The following is a 26,602-nucleotide window of genomic DNA, read 5'->3' as shown; positions in this document are numbered from 1 at the left end:
AGGCGGGAATCAAACCCAGGTCCTTGGCGCTGGGAGGCAGCAGTGCTAACTACTGAACTACTATGCTTGGCCCAGATTAACGACCCTAATTGAGGATCAATGGAATTCACCTGATTCCAGTCACAATTTGGTGTATTTGGATTTTCAGAAATTATTTGGTAGAGTCTCGTATAAGAAGTGAAAAACCAAAGCAGATGGGACTGACATGGATTGAGAATTGTTTCACTGACAGGAGAGAGAAAGTTCAAATAAGTGGGTCATTTTCAGAGTGGGAAGGTGGTTACCACAGGGATCAGAGCTTGACCCCCAGCTGTTCACAACACATACCAACAATTTGAATGAGGGAATAGGGTCTATATTTCCACATTTACTGACAAGATAGAGCAAGGCAGGAGAAATAAACAAGCCAGAATGAACTATTAGATTAGATTACTTTACAGTGTGGAAACAGGCCCTTTGGCCCAACAAGTCTACACCGACCCGCCGAAGCGCAACCCACCCATATCCCTACATTTACCCCTTACCTAACACTACGGACAATTTAGCATGGCCAATTCATCTGACCTGCACATCTTTGGACTGTGAGAGGAAACCGGAGTACCCGAAGGAAACCCACGCAGACACGGGGAGAATATGCAAACTCCACACAGTCAGTCGTCTGAGGCGGGAATTGAACCCAGGTCTCTGGTGCTGTGAGGCAGCAGTGCTAACTACTGTGCCACCGTGCCGCCCTCTATGAGGAGAAATAAACAAAATAGGATGGACTATGAGCTCCATCTCATCAATCAAATGAAATGATTGCTGGTTTGTAGGAGTAACTGAAGTGACGTGCATGTAAAACTGACCAGGCTCAGCAGGAACAGCTACACAAACTTCACTTTGAGCTCAAAACAATGCTGGAGAAAATGACAGACCTGGAAAAGCGGGTGGAGATGCACAGCCACATGAGGAAAGCTGGAAATGATGCATGAGAGATGGTTCTCTCATGAAATGAACGCCCAAAAAGATGCTGTAGTGAAAATAAAATGAAGCAGGTCATAGGGGAAAGCAAACAAGCAATAAAACAACAACAAAAAACAAGAAGTTGGAGCAGCTGAACAGTTATTACAGCAGATCACAAAGGAGAAAATATACCAGACCTTTGATAGAACTTAAAGATAACTTTGATAGAACTTAAAGAGTCTGAAATGGAAAACCAATAGCTCAACGTGATCTGGAAGCTCTTAAAAACCAAAAGAGTAGCTCTCAAGAAGATTTGCACCGTATGAAAAAATATGAGGGCCTATGGCTATTTTAGAACCAAAAGCCTGGCTGTAGTATGTAAGTGCCAGCACATTCTGGAGAAGCAACAGCGTGGATGAAAGGAAAGCTGAACAACACAAATAGGAACAACAGGCAGCTTCACTGGTGATCACGGCCATCAATGGTGCCTCCGGACTAAGGCACCGACAGAAGGCCTGGTTGTCTCAGCAAATGATGTCTTATACACTTCCAAGACTGGTACACTCGCTTGTCCTTGTAAATGGTTAAACTTTCTTTAACAGAGAAGGGGGATGTTGCATGTGCACCTCACCTTCAACAAAATTCACCTTTACGAACTGTGCATAGACAATGCTGCAACCCATGCTAGAAGTGAGTCTGTTTCGGTTTGCAAATCTCACAAGCAGAAGTCAGTTTATTTATTATCACATTTGCTGCACAACTTGCAACGTATTTTACTACAGTCACAGAGTCATACAGCACAGAAACAGATGCTTTGGCTCAACTCATCCATGCTGAACAGGTTTCCTAAGCCGAACTAGTCCCATTTGCCTATTTTGGCCCATATCCCTCTAATCTTTTCCTATCCATGTACGTTGATCAAATGTCTTTTAAATGTTGTAACTGTTACTGCATTTACCGCTTCCTCTGGCAGCTCATTCCATACATGCACCACCCTCTGTGTGAACAAGTTGCCTCTCAGGTCCCTCTTAAATCTTTCCCCTTCACCTGAAACCTAGACCCTCTAGTTTTGAATTCCCCTACTCTAGGGAAAAAAGACTCTGGCTATTCACCTTATACTGATTTTATAAATCTGTATAAGGTCACACCTCAACCACCATGCTCTAGGGGAAAAAAAGTTCCATCCAATCCAGCCTCTTCTAATAACTCAAACCCTCCAGAATCACTGACATCCTTATCAACCTTTTCTGCACCCTTTCCAATTTAGTTATTTCCTTCCTATAGCAATAAACTAATAGACAGAATTACTCAATCACTGAGTAGCAGGATTATTATTGTTAATATGACACAATTGGCAGTGAGGTAAGGGAGGAGACATTGGTTCCGTTACCTAAGAGGAGGGAGAGAAGAGTTTGCTCATTTGTGTGTGTGTGTGTGTGTGTGTGTGGTGGGGGGGGCGGGGGGGGGGTGGGGAATGTAGCAATTCCCAGGAAGCCTGGGGACTGAGGTAAGTTAACAAGGTCCTGACGAAAGTAGAGGATGCTGCTGAAGGAGCAGGAAGGAAGGAAATCAGACTGAACTGTGAAGCCAATGTTGGAATCAACTGGCCTGAAATGTCTATATTTAGTGCTAAACCATGGATATCCCCAGTGTGAGGGTGTGGTAGGGATTTTACCAGGTGAGAGTGTGTTGCTAGAAAAGCACAGCAGGTCAGGCAGCATCGAGGAGCAGGAGAATCAACGTTTCAGGCAAAAGCCCTTCATCAGGCTCCTGTTCCTCGAATGCTGTCTGACCTGCTGTGTTTTTCCAGCAACACACTTTCAACTCTGATCTCCAGCGTCTGCAGACCTCACTGTCTCCTAGTTGACTTTACCAGGAGACCATATTTCATGAGTGAATCAGTCCTGGGGGCCTGTGATAACCTTTAACTGCAGAATCAGAGGGGTGTCCATCAAAGGCCAATAGAAATTTTGAGATAGAATCCCTACAGTGCGGAAACAGGCCCTTTGGCCCAACAAGTCCACACCGACCCTCTGAAGAATATCCCACCCAGACCCATTCGCCCTTCCCTATATTTACCCCTGACTAATGCACCTAAACTCCACATCCCTGATTATTGTGGGCAATTTAGTATGGCCAATTCACCTGCACATCTTTGGACTGTGGGAAGAAACCAGAGCACCCAGAGGAAACTCACGCAGACACGGGGAGAATGTGCAAACTCCACACAGACAGTCACCCAAGGCTGGAATCGAACCCAGGTCCCTGGCGCTGTGAGGTAGCAGAGCTAACCACTGAGCCACCGTACCGGCCAATCCCATGACTGGATTTAAAAAATACTTAAGCTGAAAAATGTGTTGCTGGAAAAGCGAAGCAGCTCAGGCAGCATCCAAGGAGCAGGAGAATCAACGTTTTGGGCATAAGCCCTTCTTCAGGCTTGTGCCCGAAATGTCGTTTCTCCTGCTCCTTGGATGCTGCCTTACCTGCTGTGCTTTTCCAGCAACACATTTTTCAGCTCTGATCTCCAGCATCTGCAGTCCTCACTTTTTCCTAGTTGATTTTAAAAAATACTTTCCCATATGACCGTTTACGCTCAGAAATCTTCACTCTGTGCAGTACTTGCAGACACTTCTTGCTATTAAAAACAAGAGCTGGGGGAAAGAGCAAGGTGGCCTGGGAAACGAGACAATGTCAGTCCCACAATCCAGGCCAAAATGGTTCTAGGATCGAGACATGTGCCAAGGTACTGACATGGATAGAGGCTGGAGCTGACGCACGGGGACAACAGGGGTTACGAACTGTGGCTAATCTTCTCCCAGGAGATGCTGATGCACGGCCTCTCACTTTCCCCAGTCTTAGTCTGCATCTTTGATAATCCACAAATGACAATATGAAACAGGAAATGGAAAAGTCGGCCAAATTTTCCTCAAAAGTTGGCCAGGGAATCCAGGACAATCCTGGCAGAGGGACACGTTGGCAGCCTCGTTCCCAAAGTGGGTGCATTCCGAAGTACAGAGAATGTCGATTATCTGGCATTCGAATAACTGAATTTTGGATTATCCAACAAGATTGCAAGGTCCTGATGCTTGGCTAACTATGTTATCCGGCATCAATTATCCAGCATTCGATTAACCAAATGAAATATTCCCCGTCTATGTCCTTCAGATAATGGATTTCTGTATTTCTTTCTTTTTATAGATTTTTTATTGAAAATTTAACATGTTTTTACAAGTTTACAAATAAAAAGAACCTCAAGTATAAACATTGATATACAATTAAATCTTAAATAAATAATAGCCAAGGTCTATCAAACAAAGGAGATACCGAGAGAAAAAAAGACAAAACTCAACTAACTACTAATCTAACCTACAACTAACCAGAGTGTATGATTAAATCCCTTACATTACTCAAGAAAAGAAAAAATGACGGGTAACACAGAAATTGAGTAGTAAAGTACATACTCGGAATGTGTTAACATCAGATCATAACAAAACCCGTATTCGTGCAGGTTTCCTCTCCCAATGGGCCCTGGACCAGCCAGGTTCGTTGTCTCAATTAGATAAAAGCCTTTGATAGAATGGCCGAAATATCTGTATCTGTGTAATTCAAGAAGAGCTGCCATATTTTATAGAACAATTCGTTTTTTTTGGTGCACCATGTTTGTAAAGAAGTCAAGGGGAATATATTCCATGATTATTCTGGGCCAAATCGAAAGTCCAGGAGGGCCTTCAGCCATCCAGTTTACCGAAATATTTTTCCTTGCACAGAAAGAAAGAATGGAAAATAATCCCTTCCCGTGCACATCCAGGGACAAGCTCGAAAAGCCCAAAAGGAGATATACTAGATCCTCTCTAATTTCCGTTCCCAAGATTTCTGACAGGGCATTTGCTACTTTAGTCCAATATTTACGGATCTTATGACAAGTCTATAAGCAGTGTACAAGAGTGCCCACATCTGTTTTACATTTGGGACACATTGGAGATGCTCCTGCCTTAAATTTTGCCAATCAGTCCGGAGCTATATGGGCCCTGTGAAGTATCTTCAACTGAATGGCCTGAGTTCTGTTACAGATGGAGATTTTTCTGGCATTTTCCCAAAGGTCATTCCACATTTCTATAGAGATTTCCAGACCCACATCCTGATCCCATGTTTTAAGCAGATTGTCCATATCTCCCGATACTTCATCATGTAATAAATGATAAAGAGTGCTGACCGAAGATACCCCCATTGGCCATAGCACTCTATATCTCTGTCTGATTTATAAAGACTATTTATAAATCTTTTGTATGTAATCTCGAATTTGGAAGTATCGAAAGAGAGCACCATTAGATAATCCAAATTTCTGATGCAGCTGTTCAAAAGACATCAGGACCCCTTCCTTAAACAGATTCCCTAAACAGGAGATACCCCTGGATCTCCAGAGTTTGAATGTGGCATTTGTAAACCTCGGTTGAAACCCCCATGCCCCCACTGTCGGAGTATAGGGGGATGTTTTATGTGAATTGCCCTCATTTTGCCGCACTATATTCCAAGCTTTAATTGTATTTAGTATTATAGGGTTTTTACAGTGGTCCGTAATGATTTTCCTCTTGTCTGAAAATAAGACGTTAATAAGTGGGCATTTTGCTTGAGAAGTCTCGATGTCCAGCCAGATTGATTGTGGATCAGACAAGACCCAATCAGCTATGTAACTTAATAGGGAACTTAACTGATATTTCCTAAAATCTGGGAAGTCCAATCCTCCCCTTGTCTGTGGAAGCAGTAGCTTCCTCAGCTTAATGAGGGGCCGTCTATGATTCCAGATAAAGGAACCCAACCAGCCATATAATTTACGTAGTGCCAGCCTCGGCAGCATCACCGGAAGCATTCTCATAGGGTATAGGAGACGGGGCAGGACATTCATTTTAATTAGTGCTATTCTATCCAGCCAGGAAATTGGAAGGTCTCCCCATCGCTGGAGGTCCTGCCTTATCCTCTCCAGTAAATGCACACAGTTAGCCTTGTATAACTGACCAAATACTGGGTCAATAAAAATGCCGAAATATAAGAAGTCCTCCAGGGACCAACGAAAGGGAAAGTGGGATCCGTCCACTAAGTGGGGTGTCATAGCAAGGCCACCCGTTGGCATAGCCTCCGATTTTGAGAAATTAATTTTATAGCCTGAAAATACACTAAATGTATTAATAACTTGGATTAAGCGAGGCATGGACATCAAAGGATTACTGAGGAATAGGAGAACATCATCTGCATATAGGGTCATTTTATGTTTACCTGTACCAATCCTCGGGGCCGTTATATTAGAGTCAGCCGTATAGCTTCCGCTAGTGGCTCAATTATTGGCATAAATAGCAATGTTGAGAGAGGACATCCCTGACAGCAGCCCCTATCCACACTGAAGCTATCCGAGCCTAGTTCATCGGTAATCACAACTGCTTTGGGATCATTACACAGTGTTGAGACCCATTTGGCAAACACCTTTCCAATGCCAAACTTTTCCAATGTGTAAAACTGATATGACCATTCAACCCTGTCGAATGCCTTTTCCGCGTCGAATGAGACTACACTCCCGGTATCTTTCTCTGATGGCAGGCTTGAATCACATTCAAAACCCTTCTGACATTATTGGATGATCTACGGCCCTTAATAAACCCCGTCTGATCCTCCTTTATGATATATGGCAAAATCCTTTCTAGTCTCAATGCTAACGTTTGAGAAAGGATTTTAAAATCTATGTTTAGCAAGGATATTGCTCTCTATGATGCACAATCTTCTGGGTCTTTTTCTTTTTTGAGAATCAGGGAGATATTTGCCTCTTTCAGTGAAGGCGGGAGACAGCCCTGACTGTATGAGTAGTTATACATGTCCATACGTGGACCAGCCGATATTCCTGTAAATTCTTTATCGAATTCAGCTTGAAAGCCATCCGGGCCAGGGGCCTTACCGCTCTGAAGTTGCCTGATTGCATCAAGTATTTCTTGGATTGCTGTGGTTCTGTTCGCCGAGCTGGAAGTTTTTATTGCAAACGTTTCGTCCCCTGTCTAGGTGACATCCTCAGTGCTTGGGAGCCTCCTGTGAAGCGCTTCTGGGGTGTTTCCTCCGGCATTTATAGTGGCCTGTCCCTGCCGCTTCCGGTTGTCAGTTTCAGCTGTCCGCTGTAGTGGCCGGTATATTGGGTCCAGGTCGATGTGTTTGTTGATGGAGTTTGTGGATGAGTGCCATGCTTCTAGGAATTCCCTGGCTGTTCTTTGTTTGGCTTGCCCTATAATGGTAGTGTTGTCCCAGTCAAATTCATGTTGCTTGTCGTCTGCGTGTGTGGCTACTAGGGATAGCTGGTCGTGTCGTTTCGTGGCTAGTTGATGTTCGTGGATGCGGATCGTTAGCTGTCTTCCTGTTTGTCCTATATAGTGTTTTGTGCAGTCCTTGCATGGGATTTTGTACACTACGTTAGTTTTGCTCATGCTGGGTATCGGGTTCTTCATTTTGGTGAGTTGTTGTCTTATTTCTTGGATTGTTAGGGGAACATTCAGGACCGATATCTGTTCCGGAGTTAGGTCCGGAAAGGTCAGGTTTTTAAAAAATGACTGCATCCTCCTAGTCCTGTCTTCACAAGCCTGCGATTTATATAAATCAGATAAAATTTTCTAAAGATTGCGTTAATCCTTTTATGATCATGAATCAGAGTACCTGCACTTTCCTTGATAGGCGTGATAGTTTGAGGGGTCTTTTTATTCTTTGCAAGAAATGCTAAGTATCTACCAGGTTTGTCGCCAAATTCATATAACCTTTGGTTTGCAAATAATATTTCCCTCTTAGCCTTTTGGGTAAACGTGGTGTTCAGAGCTGTCCTAAGGACCGTAATCCTTTGTAATTTGATAATGGAAAGTCTGTCAGCGTATGCTGTTTCAGCTGCTTTTAAGCGAGCTTCGAGCAGACGCTGTTGTTCTCCCTTTAATTTTTTCTGGGTCGCCGAGTATGAGATGATCAAACCTTGCGCGTAACCTTTGATGGTCTCCCACATCATTGATGGGTTGCTAGCCGTACCTGAATTAATTTCTAAAAAAGTTTTAAATTCTTGAGAGAAGTACTTTACAAATTTACTATCTTTCATCAGGAAGGGGTCCATATACCAATGCCGGGGGGATGTCTCATTGTTCCTCGCCTTGATTTCCATGTATACAGCAGCGTGATCGGAAATTGTTATACTGCCTATTTTACAGGATGATATGGAATTTTTAAAAATCAAGGGGGCAAAAAACATATTTATTCTGGTATGACATTTATGTGGATTGGAGTAAAAGGAAAAATCTCTGCCCTGTGGATGAAGGCATCTCCGCACATCTACTAGTCCTAATTCTTTGTTCAAATCCATCAATTGTCTGGATCTGGTGGATACTCCTGCAGTACTTTTGGGAATCCTATCTATTTCCGTGTCTATAATAAAATTAAAATCTCCCCCTATAATTGTATGACGAGCACCAAGAGCAGAGCTGAAAAATGTGTTGCTGGAAAAGCGCAGCAGGTCAGGCAGCATCCAAGGAGCAGGAGAATCGACATTTCGGGCATAAGCCCTTCTTCAGGAGCCATGCTCCTTGGATGCTGCCTGACCTGCTGTGCTTTTCAGCTCTGATCTCCAGGATCTGCAGTCCTCACTTCCTCCTAGTTGATGAGCAAGCACCGAGAGCAATCAATTTGGAGAAGGCTTCTGCTATAAATTTAAAAGGATGTACAGCGGGACAATACAGATTTAAGATCCCATATTCCTCTCCATTTATAAGGGCTTTAATCAGAATATATTGTCCCGATTCGTCTTTTATCTGATTTAGGATTTTGAAAGGGAGATTCTTCCGAATAAGAATAACAACTCCCCTACTTTTTGAGCTGAAGGAAGAAAAGAATGCCTGATCAAATCCACCTTGTCGTAATTTCAAGTGTTCTTTATCCAATAAATGAGTCTCCGTAAGAGAGCTATATCAACCCTTTCTTTCTTGAGGTTTGATAATATTTTCTTCACTTTGATTGGTGAATTACTCCCCTTGACATTCCAGGTGCACCATTTAATCGACTGATTAACCATAATCGTCCAGGCAATTCCGAGACCTCTCGGGAGGGGAAACCCTATCCAAAACAGCCCGAGCATAGAGCATATAAAATTCACAAAAATAGAGGTTCTTTAATACACTCACATCAATATAATAAAAAACTATTTCTAAATAGAAAAAATATGAAACATATTTAAACAGAGAATTTCCTCCTTGTTCCCAGGGTGCATCACTTCCTTTCCAAAAGCCCATCATATCCTCTCCCAACCAGTGCCCCACCCTTGACCCAGGCACCCCACGATAGAATAAAGAATATTCAAATATACTACAAAGCTAGAGTTAACAGTGAGTACCCTACCCCCCCCCCTCACCCCCCCCCCCCCCCCCACACCACCTTGAGAAGGTGAGGGTGAGCCGCCATCTTGAACCGCTGCAGTCCGTGTGTGCTGTGGGTTAGGCCCACAATGCCCTGGGGGAGGGAGTTCCAGGATTCCAGCCCCACTCTTAAAGACATTAACTAGACCCACCCGGCCTATATATATATATATATATATATATATACATATATAAAAAAAGGGACGAAAATTGCTAAGTGAAGAACAAATAAATAAACCCCTCTCCCCACCCCCCAGAGATAATATTAAACAGTAAGGTAATGAAAGAAAATAAAAGGGGGTAAACCGGGGTGGGGGGAGGACAGAACAACATCATTCACCACTCGAATTAACTCTTACAATTTATCTAAGAGAGTCCAGAAATTCCTTGGCCTTTTCCGGCGATCTGAAGTTGTACACGGACCCTTCATGGCTAAAACGTAGCATCGCTGGGTAGCGCAGGGAGTACTGGATGTTTAAGTCCCTTAAACGCTTCTTTGCTTCACCAAATGCCTTCCTCTTTCGGACCAAAGCTGGGGAAAAGTCCTGGAATAGCATAATCTTGGATCCTTTATACATCATGGTTTGGGGATCTTTCCCAAGATTTCTGGAAGCTTCTAAGAGCATCTGCCTCTCCTTGTAGCTCTGCAGCCAGAACAGGACCAGGCATGGCCGCTGGTTCGAGCCGGGCCCACGTATTTCAACCCGGTAGGCCCATTCCACCCTTACCTGGCCTGATCCAGCCTCCAGATTTAACAGCTGTGGAAGCCACTGCTCGAGGAACGTTGTAAGCTGGCCTTCCTTTTCCCATTTGGGAAGGCCCAGCAAACAAATATTTTCTAAGGTCTGGACTCGCTGTTCGAGAGTCCAGACCCGACCCACGGCCGATTCTGCTATAGTCTCAGAGGTCGCAGCCTTTAGCTCCACCCCTCCGATTCATCACATCGATTTCCTCAATGTCTCGGTCGTGCTTTTGTAGCGCGACCGAGAGTGAATTCCATCGGCTCCAGGACTCTTCGCGTCAAGTTTGGAGATTATTTCCACGAGGCTCGCCACCTTAGGTAAGTCCCCCGGGGCGGCTGCGGACGCCTCAGCTGCAGCTGGGGAGGGTGGGGGAGGGGCTCCTGCCTGCTGAGAGCTGCGGGCACCTTTCCCTTTAGTCATTTTTGCAGGAGACTAGACTGTTTAAATTTAGTACAGAGCAACTAATTACATTAAGTAAAAACTATTTTAAATGATTTGGTAAGTATGGTGGAGGCGGGTGGCCCACTTTGCCCAAGTCTTGGGAGGAGCACTATAGACTCAGACTTGCTGGGTCGCCGCCATCTTGGATCTCCCCTCTGTATTTCGAAAGAAGTGCTTCTGGGTAGACATGGTCAGTTAGAGCACAGGAACGCTCAAAGAGTGGTTGCTCTTTTCGAAGCACACTGTGTTATGGTCCGGACCAGACCCCCCGCAAAATATTTTAAGAAGGTAGCCCGCACCCTAAGATTTTCTTATTTTAAAGGCAGACATGAAATGGGTGTTCAAGGTGAGATGCAGCTGGACAAACCACTCGTCTTTAAGCAAAACAGACTTTATTTAAACACTACAACTAACACACGAACAAGTGAAAGCGGAATTTAGAATAACTTAACTATTGGAAAACTTAACCGACCTTATACAATAATTTAACTAGTGAACCGTTTCAATACAGTAACATCCCATAAACACACCCCTTAGCAAAAAGGTAAATTCAAACACAGATTCTTACAGGCAGGAGAGAACATCAAAGTCAGTCAGAAATCATTGACTGAAGCTTTCAACCCTTCTGGACTCCAATGCCCTGCTCCAACTAAAAAAAAACTAGAAAACCTGAACTGGGAGCACTAGCCACTCCCCTTCCATAGTATAACGCTTTGAAAATAACCTGAAGGCCTCCTCTGATTGTTGACTTAGGCCGACTTTCGCAGCCATTTTGACACCTATGCCTTTACAACCTCTCTTCAAAAAAAACACCCAGGACAATGTAACCTTTTCAAAGTGACAAAACATCGTCCAAGTTGTTTGCTTTGTTCTGTTGGCTGGCGCGTCCACGGGATCCCACCAAGGGACTGAGGCCCATCTCCAAAGAGGAAACATTGGGGAGCCTATAATCCATGACCTCCATTGGCAAGGCCAAAATGGGACCAGGACCCTGTTTCCCCAGTCACTGCTTTCCCCTGGAATATTTTTAGGATGGTCTACGTGGATGGAGAATTCAGTTGCCCAGAGCACAGACCATGACACATGATGCGATCAAGGAGGAGAAAGTGAGGTCTGCAGATGCTGGAGATCAGAGCTGGAAATGTGTTGCTGGAAAAGCGCAGCAGGTCAGGCAGCATCCAGGGAACAGGAGAATCGACGTTTCGGGCATAAGCCCTTCATAAGCCCTTCTTCAGGAAGGGCTTAAGGGCTTATGCCCGAAACGTCGATTCTCCTGTTCCCTGGATGCTGCCTGACCTGCTGCGCTTTTCCAGCAACACATTTCCAGACATGATGCGATCAAGTCAAGGGTGGGGAAAGCTTACTTTAAAGGCAGAATCACCCCCCAAACTTCTCCTATGCATCGAGACCTGAATTAACAGAAGCCAAGCAGACAAATGGCCGTACTGGAAGGTACCTGAGTCCACAGACTAAGATCATGAGGAATAAATATAAAAATGGTCTTCTTACAGAAAAATGGCCATCTTTGGACAGGGGGAGGTGAGTAATAACCTCATCCAGCCATGAACCAAAATCTTAAGCCAGACCTTGAGGCTTCTCCGCCAATCAGTTAATGGGTGAGGCCCATGGTTGGCAGAGTTACTAATGAAGGCCTCAGGTGCCACATGGTGGCAGCTATGCCCCTCCCCCACTGGGACCTATATTCCAAGCAGGGACTGCAGTTCTGTATCAAGCATTTTGGAGAGCCCATGACTGAAGTCTGCTGTACAACAGTTATCACTGGAAGGAGCACAAGAGTGTTAACATGGCGTGTCATGTTCCTACATGAGGGAGTCTTTGAGAAAGGAATTCTCAATTGGTTCAATTTACAGGAAAAGCAGCTCTATGACAGTGAGAGTCAAAGTTTGTCCCAAATGTTGGCATTTCCCCAAATCCAACTTCCAACCCCCTAACAGTATTGACATGTTCCATGGAACCCTGGAACAAACTGGCACATCCCTTGCAAAGGAGAAAGTGAGGACTGCAGATGTTGGAGATCAGAGTCGAGAGTGTGGCGCTGGAAAAGCACAGCCAGTCAGGCAGCATCCGAGGAGCAGGAGAGTCGATGTTTCGCGGATAATCCCTTCATCAGGAATGCAATTATTGATTTGCTCTCAGGAACCCTCGAGAGAATACTGGGATACTCCCAGAGACCTCACTCCCTTTTCTGACAACACAAATGACTCCAATCCAAGTATTGACAAACCCCTTGACTGTTACCCCTTTTAAGGGGTTTGGGTAGCTTGGAAGGCGGGTTTGCGATGCAGAGTGATGCCAACAGCGTGGGTTTAATTCCTGCACACCAACTGAGGTTACCATGAAGGTCCATCTTCTCAATCTCTCGCCTCACCTGGTTTTACATATTATTAGAATCCCGACAGTGTGGAAACAGGCCCTTTGGCCCACCAGGTCCATACTGACCCTCTGAATACCACCCCAACCAGAACCATTCCCCTACCCTATTATTCTATGTTTACCCCTGACTAATGCACCTAACCTACACATCCCTGAACGCTATGGGGCAATTTAGGACGGCCAATTCACCCTGACCTGCACATCTTTGGATTGTGCGAGGAAACCGGAGCATGCGGAGGAAACCCACACAGACACGGTGACCGATTAACCCACCACCAGTCAGCTCTCTCTGGATGATCTGGTCAGACTAAAGCGACTTTTATCCCTTTCCCTGACCCAGCTTAGCAAGGTCCTCCTGAAAATATTGGCAAATACCAGGAGAGGTCCTCTAAACACTTCCACAACTTCAGAGAAGCGCTCCTCTTTACAAACGTTCCCACACTTCCGATGACTGGGATTCAGAAGCCTGACAAATCTCCCAAAGGACCACAGTGGAAAAAAAAAAGAAGTGACTTATATCAGTGCACAGGATCAAAAATAACATTCTAACAAGTCAACAAGTGTAGACCAGCTCAGTGAGAATATTAAAAACTCCTGGGATTCATTCAGGGATCCAGAATCCAGTCTCAGCTTGAAATTTCCAAGCAACAATGTGGTCCTTCGAGGGTGGAGAATTGATTCCCATTCAACTTCCCGATTTAGTCCTTGGATGTTTACCCAGTTACAACCTTTATAATCCGAAGCTCCTGTTCCTACCTCACTCACACTGAGTCCATTTAGAGCTTGACTCTGTAGTATGTGTATCCTGAGCTCCTGCCGACAGCACATGGAGTTGGCTCGATCGTAAGGTGGGCTGCCATAAGGGATTAACTGTATTCCTGGAAATTCCTCACACGATTTACACTGAAACGAAGAAAATAGGAGCAGGAGTAGGCCATTCGGCCCTTCAAGCCTGCCACGCCATTTAGTACGTTCATGAGTGACGTGCCCCGTTCCCATGCTCAGTGCCCCGTTCCATGCTCAGTGCCCCGTTCCCATGCTCAGTGCCCCGTTCCCATGCTCAGTGCCCCGTTCCCATGCTCTCCACATCCCCTTTGATCCCTTTTGTTCTAACTCCTTCTTTAAAACATTTAGTGTTTTGGCCTCGACCACTTTCTGTGCCAGAGAATTCCACAGGCTCTGGGTGAAGACATTTCTCCTCATTTCAGTCCAAAATGGACTATACCAGATCCTTAGGTTCTGGACTCCCTAGTTATCAGGAATATCCTTCTTGCATTTCCCAAGGATACTCCTGCTGGGATCTTAAAGGTTTCAATGATACTTCCCTCCCCCTCATTTTTCCTAAACTTCAGTGAATATATAATCCCTACAGTCCAATTAGAGGCCATTCAGCCCATCAAATCCATACTGACCCTTCGAAGAGCATCCCACCCAGACCCTCCCCCTCTACCCTAACCCTGTATTTCCCATGGCCAATCCACCTAACCGGCACATAGAATCCCCTACAGTATGGAAGTAGACCACTCAGCCCATTGAGTCCATTCTGAGCCTCTGAAGAGCAACCCACCCAGATCCACCCTCCCATTCGTATAGCCCTGCATTTCCCATGGCTAATTTGCCCAGCCTGCACATTTATGGACACTGTGGGCAATTTAACCTGGCCAATCCATCTGACCTGCACATCTTTGGACTGTTGGAGGAAACGGGAGCACCCGGAGGAAACCCATGCAGACACGGGGAAAACGTACAAACTCCACCCTGACAGGCACCAAAGGGTGGACTCGAACCCAGGTACCTGATGCTGTGAGGCAGCAGTGCTAAAAACTGAGCCACCCCATGTAATCCTAACTGAACCAGTCTTTCTTCATATGTCAGTCTTGCCATCCTAGTAATCAATCTGGGAAACCATTGTTGCACTCCCTACACAGTCAGAACATCCTTGCTCAGACACAGATACACAAACTGCACACAGTAATGAACATAGAACATTCTAGGACAATACAGGCCCTTCGGCCCTCGATATTGCGCCAACCTGTGGATCCAATCTGAAGCCTATCCAATCTACACTATTCTATTTTCATCCATATGTTTATCCAATGACCATTTAAATGCCCTTAAATTTGGCAAGTCTACTACTGTTACAGCCAGGGTGTTCCAAGCCCCTACTCCTCTCTGAGTAAAGAACCTACCTCTGACATCTGTCCTATATCTATCACCCCTCAATTTAAAGCTATGTCCCCTCATGCTAGCCATCACCATCCAAGGAAAAAGGTTCTCACTGTCCACCCTATCTAACCCTATGATTATTTTCTACATCTCAATTAAGTCAGCTGTCAACCTTCTTCTCTCTAATGAAAACATTCTCAAGTCCCTCAGCCTTTCCTCATAAGACCTTCCCTCCATCCCAGGCAACATCCTGGTAAATCGCCTCTGCACCCTTTCCAATGCTTCCAGTATAGTGCACACAATGTGCCCTATACTGCAGTCCCTAGTCAACCATCGTATCCACACCCTGTGATGCACTGACTTCCTGCAGCAATGGAAAAGCTAAAAAGACTCATTCCCCAATGCCTGACTGTCAGGAAGCAGCCACGTTTACAATTTTCAATTTTTTCATGTCTAAAGAGCTAACGTTCAAAGGAATGACATAGAAACACAGATTTATTAATGTGTACAGGGAGACCATTCATTCCATTCTTCAGGCATCGGCCTCTCTTCTACACTGGGGAGACAGGACACCAACTCATGGAGTGTTTCAGGGAACAGCTCTGGGACACACGCACCAAACAACTCCACCGCCCTGTGGCCGACTAATTCAACTCCCCCTCCCATTCCCCCAAGGACGTGCAAACCCTGGGCTCCCTCCAAATTCAAGCCACCTGATGACTGGAGGAAGAACGCTTCATGTTCCGCCTTGCAACCACACAGCATCGGCATCGACTTCACCAGTTTCCAAATCGCTCCCCCCCACCGCTCCACCTCATCCCAGATCTGCTCCCTGACCTGCTGTGCTTTTCCAGCGCCACACTTTCCAACCCAATAATTTAGTGCCAATATCCTTTCTTTCCCCATATTCTTGGACCCAGAGGTAGCCAAATAAGCAGCCAAAGCTCCCTTCAAGGCTTCGATTGAACCTGTCTCCACCATATTTCCAGGCAATGCATTCCAAGCCCTGCGTGCATTCCAAACCTTAAATACACATTCTGTGAGAACATATTTCCTCATCTCAAATTGCTTTGTTTATACATCAAATTTTAAATTTACCATATTGATCTCACTCTGCAGCTGTAACATTGTATTCCTCACTCTGTTTTATTACCATCATGAACTTTGCATGGTATGATTTGTGCACACAAAACAAAACATTTCACCGTGCCCTAGGTACGTGTGACGATAATAAATCAAATCAAACATCACTTTGAATCTACAAAAGCCAAAATACCTGCAGGTGCTGTAAATCAGAAATTAAATTAGAACTTGCTGGAAAAGCTCAGCAGGTCTGTGGAGAGAAATCAGAGTTAACGTTTCGGGTCGGGTCATCCTTCCTCAGAGCTGATGGTAGCTGGGAAAATGGCTGGACTCAATATCGAGTTTGACAACTTTAGGTCTTGAACTCTCCCACGTCCTTACCCCAAGCCTCCTCCCCACACTAGGTCTTGTTATCACATGGTCTGCTCTTACACACAACCCATTGTTAGTCACTAATGGTCCCCATTAGCAGCTATTCATTCTCCCAGGCTGATCATTATCTACTCCTTTGTCTGTCCAACTGTTCTCCTGTCTCTTTGGGTTCTATCGCCACCCATTGTTTACTCCTTATCCCCCCACCCTGTCTTCTGCATGTAAACCGACATTTTCCCAGCTACCATCAGTTCTGAGGAATGGTCATGAGACCTGAAACGTTAACTCTGATTTCTCTCCACAAATGCTGCCAGACCTGCTGAGCTTTTCCAGTGATTTCTGTTTTTCTTTCACTTTAAAGCTATGTCCTCTCAATGTTCCTACGACCTGTGGCCAAAGCCGAGAGAATTGCCAACAATTAAGGCTACCACGCTTTGGAAAGGAGGTCAGAGTTCACTTATTATCTGCGTCTAAATCCTCAGCTTCACCAAGGTGCCACTGCTGACGTGTGGCACGTACACAGTGTAATAGAACAAAAGCTGACCCCAACTGATGACTCTAGCATTTATTTGCTTCCTTGCTACTCCCTTCCAACTGAACAGGTTCTGCGGGAGAACAAGGGTCGCCCTCATTCAGCATCTCCATGAGGCTGCTTCAATCCATGGCATTCTTTTTAGATTACATTACATTAGATTAGATTACATTACAGTGTGGAAACAGGCCCTTCGGCCCAACAAGTCCACACTGACCCGCTGAAGCACAACCCACCCCTACATTTACCCCTTACCTAACACTACGGGCAATTTAGCATGGCAGTCAGTCGCCTGAGGCGGGAATTGAACCCGGGTCTCTGGCGCTGTGAGGCAGCAGTGCTAACCACTGTGCCACCGTGACGCCCACCATTCTGAGCAACTTCAGATAGGGAAAAGCTCAAATGAGGAAATGGAAAAGACTTGGTTGATCCGACAGTTTGCAAAGCTCAGTCATTTGCAGGGGAAGTCGTTCATAATTTAGAGCACGATCACCTGTGAAAAGGCATCAGTGGGAAAGGTACTGAAACGAAAGCCACTCAGGCAGACATGGAGTAATTATTAACGAGAGTGACTCTCGGGAGGTTTACAAAGTTCAGAGCACAAGCAAAAGCTCCTGTAGTCAGCACAACCCGAAAGGTGTCTCATTTCCCGCCAGGCCCTCAAAAAGCATTGTGACTAATTCTGAAGCTCTCTCAGTTGCTCATCAGAGGCTCATCTCTTACTTGGACAAGACTTGACATTGAGCTTGCACAGAAAGAAGGACAAGTCAGTCCACACTACCAGTGAACAAAATAATGAGAGACAAAGTTAAGAAGGGAGCATTTAGAGTCATAGAGATGTACAACACGGAAACAGACCCTTCGGTCCAACCCGTCCATGCCGACCAGATATCCCAACCCAATTTAGTCCCACTTGGCCCATATCCCTCCAAACCCTTCCTATTCATTATACCCATCCAGATGCCTTTCAAATGTTGTAATTGTACCAGCCTCCGCCACTTCCTCTGGCAGCTCATTCCATACATGTACCACCTTCTGCATGAAAATGTTGCCCCTTAGGTCTCTTTTATATCTTTCCCCTCAATAAACCAACAAGTTCAAGGTTGAACCTAAACAAACATAGAAATCGCTGGGAAAGCTCAGCAAATCTAACGGCATCAGTGGAGAGAAATCAGAATCAGCGTTTCGGTATGTACCCCTTCTTCAGAACATTAGTTTAAGCTTGAGCTTGTTGATTTTGTTCCCGTAACAAAATGGGGCAGCACAGTGGTTAGCACTGCTGCCTCACAGCGCCAGAGACCCGGGTTCGATTCCAGCCTGGGGCAACTATCTGTGTGGAGTTTGCACATCAGATTAGATTAGATTACTTACAGTGTAGAAACAGGCCCTTCGGCCCAACAAGTCCACACCGACCCGCCGAAGCACAACCCACCCAGACCCATTCCCCTACATTTACCTTTTCACCTAATACTACAGGCAATTTAGCATGGCCAATTCACCTAACCTGCACATTTTTGGATTGTGGGAGGAAACTGGAGCACCCGGAGGAAACCCACACAGACACGGGGAGAATGTGGGTGCTCCGGTTTCCTCCCACAGTCCAAAGATGTGCAAGTCAGGTGAATTGGCCATGCTAAATAGGTTCATTTGTGGGGAGTAGGGGAATGGGTTTGGTTGGGTTACACTTCGGAGGGTCGGTGTGGACTTGTTGGGCCGAAGGGCCTGTGTCGGCACTGCAGGGAATCTAATCTAATCTAATCCCAGGGTCAAAGAAAGGAGTGGAATCTCTGTGAGGCATGTGATTCCCAGTGTGGTATTTGTGGAGGACCCTAAACTGTAGATTGATGTGGAAGTGCTAACGATAATGGAGCATCCATACAAAGCCATATCTTGAGGCTCGCTTGAAGCCATATGGAATATTGGGAGCAGTTTTGGACCCTGTATCTAAGGAATAATGCACTGGCGTTGGAAAGGATTCAGAGATGGTTTACAGCAATGATCCCAGGGATTTGGCCAGAGCAGGTAAGGATGGCAGATTTTCTTCTACTGAAGGCTGCTACTGAACCAGGTAACACCCCTCAACCAGCAATGGATTCATGGTCATCATCATCAGATCCTTCATTCTAGGCTTTCTTTCGTTAAACTCATCTGCCTTTGGCAAGATTTGAACCCAGCTCCCCAGATCACTTCCTGGGTCTTCCAGATTCATAACCCAGCAATCATACCACTAGGCCATCACCTCCAGGCTCTCTCTGCCTGGTAAGTTTTATGTAAGACAAAGTTGCACTGTTACATAAGTAATTTACACTGTAAATAAAGCATAACAGTGCTGTGCATACTCCCTGTTTAACGTTTCTATTACTTAGTGCGTGTTTTTCCATTCATTTTGTAGATCTCTTGATCAACTGGAATATTCGCTCACTCATAGCTCCATAGATGCTGGTAAATAAAACGTTTTAAGCCCACCAGCGATGTGAAAACCAGTGCCGTTAGCTCAATTGATGTCTTGTTGCCATGGTTATTCCAGTGGGAATATGGTTGCTCCCAGCTATGTATTTTGGGAGCATAGATCTCTCAGTGCGGGTAGTTGTACTGAAGTCACAACGTTACAGAGGAAAGACAGCGATGTTCCAAAACTGTGACACTCACGTGGGAAAGTTGGGGGTGTGGGATATAAAAAAAAATTAGGCCCTGACACAACACATCCCTATCACAGAGCAGGAAGATTAATACTTGCACGTGAGAAAAGTTGTCACTGATCATTACAAATTTTGACCCATACATAAACAGTTATTTGAGTTGTTGTTTTGGAAATCCCTCACATATTCCCTCTGCCAGCTGCATCATTGCCCGTAATCAAGAAAACATTCTTTAAAGATGATGTATTTGTTTTAAAAAAATGATTTGGTTCCCATGGTTTCGACAGTACCCACACAACAGGAAATTCCAGAAATCAGGAATGTCATCCATTTCTGCCACTGAAGCAAACCCGGCTGGCGACAACTGTTTTTAAGGTCACGTTTTTATTTTGCCTGAGAGAGTTGAGGATTCTAGGATTGCTGCCTGGTTGCGGCCTACAGGATGGGCCCTCCAGCAAACTCCAGCTTCACTTCCCCATGGCTTTCCCTGTGAGGCAGTTACTTGAATGTAAAGGCACATTGTGACACTGGGGCAAGGGGTGGAATTTCATGCCCTTGTCTCCACTGTGAATTCAGGGGTATGGAGGTAGGGGGTTTGATGGAGGGTTGGCATTTAACCAAGCTGGGAGATCCCAGTTCCTCAGTGGTTAGCACTGATGCCTCACAGTACCAAGGACTTGAGTTTGATTCCAGCTTCGGGCGACTGTCTGTGGGGAATTTGCATATTCTCCCTGTGTCTGCGTGGATTTCCTCCGGGCACTTTGGTTTCGTCCCACAATCCAAAGATGTGCAGGTTAGGTGAATTGGCCATGCTAAATTGCCCGTAGTGTTCAGGGATGTGCAGTTTGGGTGCATTAATCAGGGGTAAATACAGGTTAAGGGAATGAGTCTGGGTGGGTTACTCTTTGGAGGATCGATGTTGCCTTGTTGGGCCGAAGGGCCTGTTTCCACACTGTATGATTCTATGGTTCCTAATTAAGACTGGGCATTAAGGCTGTAAGCTGGCATTCCAGGCCTGAAGTGATGCTTTCAATTGGGGCATATCTAAGTGTCTCATCAAAGCCCCCCACCCCACCCCACAGTTAGCTGTGTTTAGAGCCCAAAATATAAACCCCCTCTCTCTGCATTGTATTCACCTGGGCAGCACTGTGGCTCAGTGGTTAGCACTGCTGCCTCACATCTCCAGGGTTCAATTCCACGCTTGTACAACTGCCTGTGCAGGGTTTCACATTCATCATAGAATCTCTGCAGTGTGGAAGCAAGTCATTCAGCCCATAATGTCTATGCCAACCCTCCAAAGAGTGATCCATGCCCCTACCCTATATTTCCCATGATCTAACCTGCACATCTTTGGACTTTGGGAGGAAACTGGAACAGCCCCAGACAATGTGCAAACTTCACAAGGACAGTTGCCCAAGGGTGGAATCGACCCTGGGTCCCTGGTGCTGTGAGGCAGCAGTGCTAGCCATTGAGCCACTGTGCTGCCCTAGTCTCCCCACTTCTGTGTGGGTTTACCACCCGCAGTCCAAAGCTGTGCAGGTTGGGTGGATTAGCCAAAGGAAATACAGGGTCACAGGGAGTCGGTCTGGGTGGGATTCTCTTTGAAGGGTTGGTGTGGACTCAATGGGCCAAATGGCTTGCTTCCATTCAACGGGGCTTTCAGTACTGTGGGGTGGTGAGAGGACGGGTTCCCTTGTTGTCATGCACTCAGTAGACATCAGGAATGTTGTGGGGGGCACTGAGTGGCTCCTCTCCGGCCTTTCTTTCAACTCCCCCAGATGGCCCCTGCCATCCAGCGCCACCCCCCCCATTCATAACCGGATTCTGCCATCCAGCAGTGCCCCCATCCATAGCCCGACCCTGCCATCCAGTGGTCTCTCACCCACAGCCCGATCCTGTTCACTCTCGTTGTGGTCGGTGGCCTTCCAGATCCAGGGGCCTCTGGTGGGTGTATTACCAGCGGCTGACACTGATCTCCCAGTGGTGCTTGCATGAATGTTGTTCAGAGCCTCTAGGATCCATGATGCAGACATAGACTGGTGACAAGACTGGTGCAAAGTGTTAACGCAAATTAGCTAGAGATTATACTCAGAATTATACTCACTAGTACCTTCTTCCATCTGGTCTCTGTTCCACGTGATATGACATCATTGTGACACAGCTCCTTACGCACATGCCTAGTAACTAGTGACAAAATACTGCTGCGGTTAACCCTTTACCTTATAGCGCTGACAGACTTGAGAAGCTGCAGCCTCTGGTTAGTCAACAACTCTCAGGGGATTCTGAGATGTGGTGTCCTTGATCACAGGCAAGGTCCCACTGCAAGTCACATCGATCCATCCGTCACTTACTTGTTTGCTAAAAGAGGCGAAATCAGGTTCTCCCCGGGTGTCCAGCTGATGAAAGGAGATCCTGTCAACATGTCAATGTGATGGCCGAAAAACCGCTGGCTCCGATTCTTGAGGCCTGACATTAGGCCTCAGGCTTCAATGGTGCGAGGTCTGGGTACGTGTACTGGCTGATTTTCACCAGGATGGGGAGGGGGATTGCAATTACTTTGCGTCCACATCTAACAGCAAAGCTCAGGTGATCCTGACAGAGGGAGGGAGGAAGGCAACAAAAATTGGAGTGTGAAAAGATAATCAGAAGGAATGTTTTTTGAGAAATTGATATAACTGAATAACTTGCTCAGCCATTTTAAAGGGCAGTTGAGAGTCAACTACATTGCCATGGGCCTGGAGTCACATGTATGCCAGACCAGGTAAGGATTTCCCAGTTGAGTTTTTCCAACAATGGTTTCATAGTCTTCAGTAGATTCTTCATCCCAGATTTTGTTTTAGTTGAATTCTGGCTATTACTATTCCCACATCTGCTGTGGTAGGATTCGAACCCAGGTCCCTTGAACATCAGCTGAGTTACAGGATTAATAACCTCGTGATAATCACCACTGGGCTATGGCCTCCCCTAATGGAAGTGACTAATGTCTGCACTGCAGTGAGGAGCACTCCAGTACTGTCTGGTTTGACAGTTGGGTCAGCGTGTTTTTAAATGTAGCTTTTTGATGGTGGCTTGCCTTTAAGAAATACCGTTTGTGATGCTGACAGATCACATGACCTTGAACATAACACCAGCAGAAATCAAAGCTGCCTGACTTTCAACAAGAGAGGCTTCAAGCAGATGTGTAGACCTCAACTCACGTATGCAAGGGATGTTGAAATAACTCCATACAGGCCAGTATCCCATCACCAAGTCATGCTTTATTTGCATGTGGAAAAGAGTTGACACTAATCTAGTTCCCTCAGAGCCAGCTCCCAGAGTGGACAGGATCCCTGACACTGCAGGGTTTTTTTTAAACCAAGTCACCTTTTATTTACTTGTGGAGAATCCTTGACACAGATCCAGCTCCCTCAGAGCCAGCTCTCAGAGTGAACAGATTCTCTGACTCTCCTGTTTCTTTTTTTTTCCCCAAGTGGCCAGTGACAAGCACTGCCCTTCACATCAAAGGGCAATGCTACAATCTCCTGTTTATTTTTTATTTTTTTTCTCCTGTTTATTTTTTTTATTTTTTTTAAACCCCCCCATACTACCGCCTAACCGCAGTAGTGCTTATTTTTTCCCCAGCACCCATGGTGTGTGTGTGTGTGTGCAGGTGTGAGACACAGTGAAAGACTCAAAGTGCACGAATCTTTATTCCATTTCCACCACCAGGAAGATAGGAAAACACCCGAGTGGCCAGTGACAAACACTGCCCTTCACATCAAACGGCAGTGCTGTGTGATCAAAACAGTGAAGGGGAGGGTAGGGTCTAAATCAAAATAGAGTTGGAGGGAGAAATAATGCACTCCACTCCCTGCTGCGCCCACCTCTCCCTGAACAACTCCAGGGTGTTGGTGGACACCGCGTGCTCCTTCTCCAAGGACACCCGGGCTCTAACTTAACCGCGGAACACTCCTGTTTCTATCTGTCAGCCAGGGCTCCCTGATTGGACCAGGTTAACAGCCCCAATCATGGAACTCATATTCTATGAGGTCCACCTGTCTGACCTCATTATGGGCCTGATTCAGAGCCGGCCTCTAGCCTGCGCTGTCTGGATTTCCATAACATTGGAGAGTGCCTCTCCCTTTGTTAAAAAAATGTGGGAGCAGTCTGAAAATCAGAAGTCAAGATTAGAGTTGTGCTGGAAAAGCACAGCAGGTCAGGCAGCATCTGAGGAGGAGGAAAATCGACATTTCGGGCAAAAGCCCTTCATCAGGAATGAGGCTGGAGTCTCGGGGGTAGATGGATAAATGAGAGGGGGGGGGTGAGGCTGTGGGGAATGGAGATGAGAGTGCAATAGATGGATGGTGGTGGGGGAAATAGGTCGGAGAGGAGGGTGGAGTGGATAGGTGGGAAGGAAGATTGACAGATGGGACAGGTCATGAGGAAGTCCCCTCCCAACCATAGTGCTGGAGCCCTGGAGATCTACAGAGAAAAACCATTCAGCTCATCGAGTCTGTGCTGGTTAGTAATACACACCTCAGTATTCTAATGCTATTTTCTGCCCTTGGCCCATAGCCTTGTATGCCTTGGTATTGCAAATGCACATCTAAATCCTACTTCAATGTTATGAGGGTTTCTGCCTCTCCCACTGTTACAGGCAGTGAGTTCCAGATGCCCAACACCCTCTGGGTCAGAAAGCTTTTCCTCACACTTCTTCCAAACATCTACTCCTTTCCTCACATCAACCCCCCCACCCCACCCCCCTGGACTTATCAAGGGGATTAATGTCTTCCTAACTGTGCCCCTCATAATCTTCTATATCTCAAACGTGTCAAAGAACGGAGTGCTGGAAAAGCACAGCCGGTCAGGCAGCATCTGAGAAGCAGGAGAATCGATGTTTCAGGCATAAGCCCTTCATCAGTCCTGTATGGTGTCCTACAAAACATGGACATTAGTCCACACCTCCCCCAAAAGTCAGTCCTGTTGAAGGGTTTATGCCCGAAACGTCGATTCTCCGGCTCCTCGGATGCTGCCCGACTAGCTGTGCTTTTCCAGCACCACACTCTTCAACTCTGATCTCCAGCATCTGCAGTCTTCACTTTCTCCTATATCTCAAACATGTCCCTTCTCAATCTCCTTTGCTCTAAGGAAAACAAGCCCAGCTTGTCCAAACTCTCTGCATATCTGAAACTCTCCAGCCAAGACAACATCCTGGTAAACCTCCTCTGCACCCTCTCCAGTGCTACCACATCCTTCCTAGAGCATGGATGAGTTCCTTTCATTTTTGGGGGAGGTGTGGACTAATGGGAGCAGATGGCTGTTTGTCCACATTTTGTTTAACAAAAACAGCTTCCTGTATTAATCCTCCAGGTATGCCTGATTTTGGTGACATAGGAATATAAACGCAGTCCTGGTGAGAGCAGGTTTGAACTTTAATGAATTAATTTGGCTGGCCAGGAGAGGTGAACTGCCCCTTGGGAGAGATAATCCCTACAGGATTCTTGAAAGTAGACATGAACATGTGTTTAAAAAGCACACAAGTTCATTGGAACATTAAAGTTCATTGGACCTGCTTGGTAGTTTGGCTAAATATATCCAAGGAGTTAAGTTGACAGCTTTCATGTTTGTGGAAACTTTACCCTTTTTTACCTCAAAGAAATAATTACAAATTTAAGGGAGTGAACTCAATGATCTAAATAGCCTGTTCCCAGTACACGTTCGTGTACTTGTTATGTATGGGACATGTCAGTGCAAAGATATATTGTAGGGATATCAGTCTGAAGAACTCAGAATATTAGACTCACTTTTTGTGTGCTGTTTTCTTTTACAATATTACCTATTTGCTTGCTGCTGACTATAGATACCTCTACATATTAAAACGCTTCACTTAGACGCAACAGCCTGGAAATTTGTTATCACCCCATTTTTGGTTATTTCACATGGGCTGGGTGCACATGCTCATTCACTCCTGGCAAGGTACAATCCACCATTTTGGTAAATCCATGAGAGGGAGGCCTACATTTTGCTGCCACGTTGATTTGGATTATCTCTCGGCCTTGCAATGCTGATCCAAGGAAAGGCACCTGGAAGACAGAGCTTTCATTCCAGGGTAGTCTGGTTGTCTGGAGTTGGACTGATCCACCCTAGAGCGAGCATGGAAGCTGCTGGGTGGGGGAGGAGGCCTGGAATTCAGAAAAGATCATCCATGGTCTTACCAACTGGGAGAACAGGCTGGACAGGCTGAATGGTCCTCTGCTCCTAACATGTACATTCTTAGGGAAGGGGAAGGTTTCACAGAGTAGTGGATAATACTAAAACCAAGACATCAGTGGACAAGGAACTGATGTCAGCCAATAGGAGCATGGGTAATGGGACCTATGTTCCCTCCATTCTTGGTCTCTTCTGCACAGATGTCTGAGGTCTTTGTGTGGCTGCCACTTCTAAAACCAGAGTCAATACAGGAACAGTGTCAGCATGCCGATAGGTAAGCTCACAGCTGCACAGTTTGCAGGAAACATGGGATTGAGTTAGGATACAGGAAGCAGAGGTTTAAATGTCATATGAAGATGGTGGTTCGGAGAATATTGGGAGAGAGCATCAGAAAACTAAAGACCTTTGCACTTTAAAAAAAAATTCTCTTTACAAGAGCACAATTTGCTACAGAACACAGTTCATTTAAATCGCTGATTAATCCCTACATTGTATCTTATAGACAATCTTATACTACACACGCACACACACACACCCTGATCAACACAGCGACACATACATGTAGAGACAAACACAGACTCACATTGACGCACACACACACAGACATACACACACAGACACACACACACACCCTGATAAACACAGCGACACATACATGTAGAGACAAACACAGACTCACATTGACGC

The 26,602-nt window shown here is 45.7% G+C and overlaps 1 long non-coding RNA gene across 1 annotated transcript in view; it reads left to right on the top strand.

Moving 5' to 3' along the window:
* The first annotated feature begins 21,971 nt into the window (after positions 1–21,971).
* Positions 21,972–26,602, top strand: part of LOC122542630 — a 15,291-nt gene continuing 10,660 nt past the window's right edge. The window contains exon 1 of the long non-coding RNA XR_006309834.1: positions 21,972–22,231. This is a non-coding gene — a long non-coding RNA (uncharacterized LOC122542630). The remainder of the gene's footprint in view (positions 22,232–26,602) is intronic.

Source organism: Chiloscyllium plagiosum, chromosome 40, assembly GCF_004010195.1.
Source record: "Chiloscyllium plagiosum isolate BGI_BamShark_2017 chromosome 40, ASM401019v2, whole genome shotgun sequence".
NCBI lineage: Eukaryota > Metazoa > Chordata > Chondrichthyes > Orectolobiformes > Hemiscylliidae > Chiloscyllium > Chiloscyllium plagiosum.
Note: the sequence above shows the minus strand (reverse complement) of the source record. Positions and strands in the feature narration are given on the sequence as shown.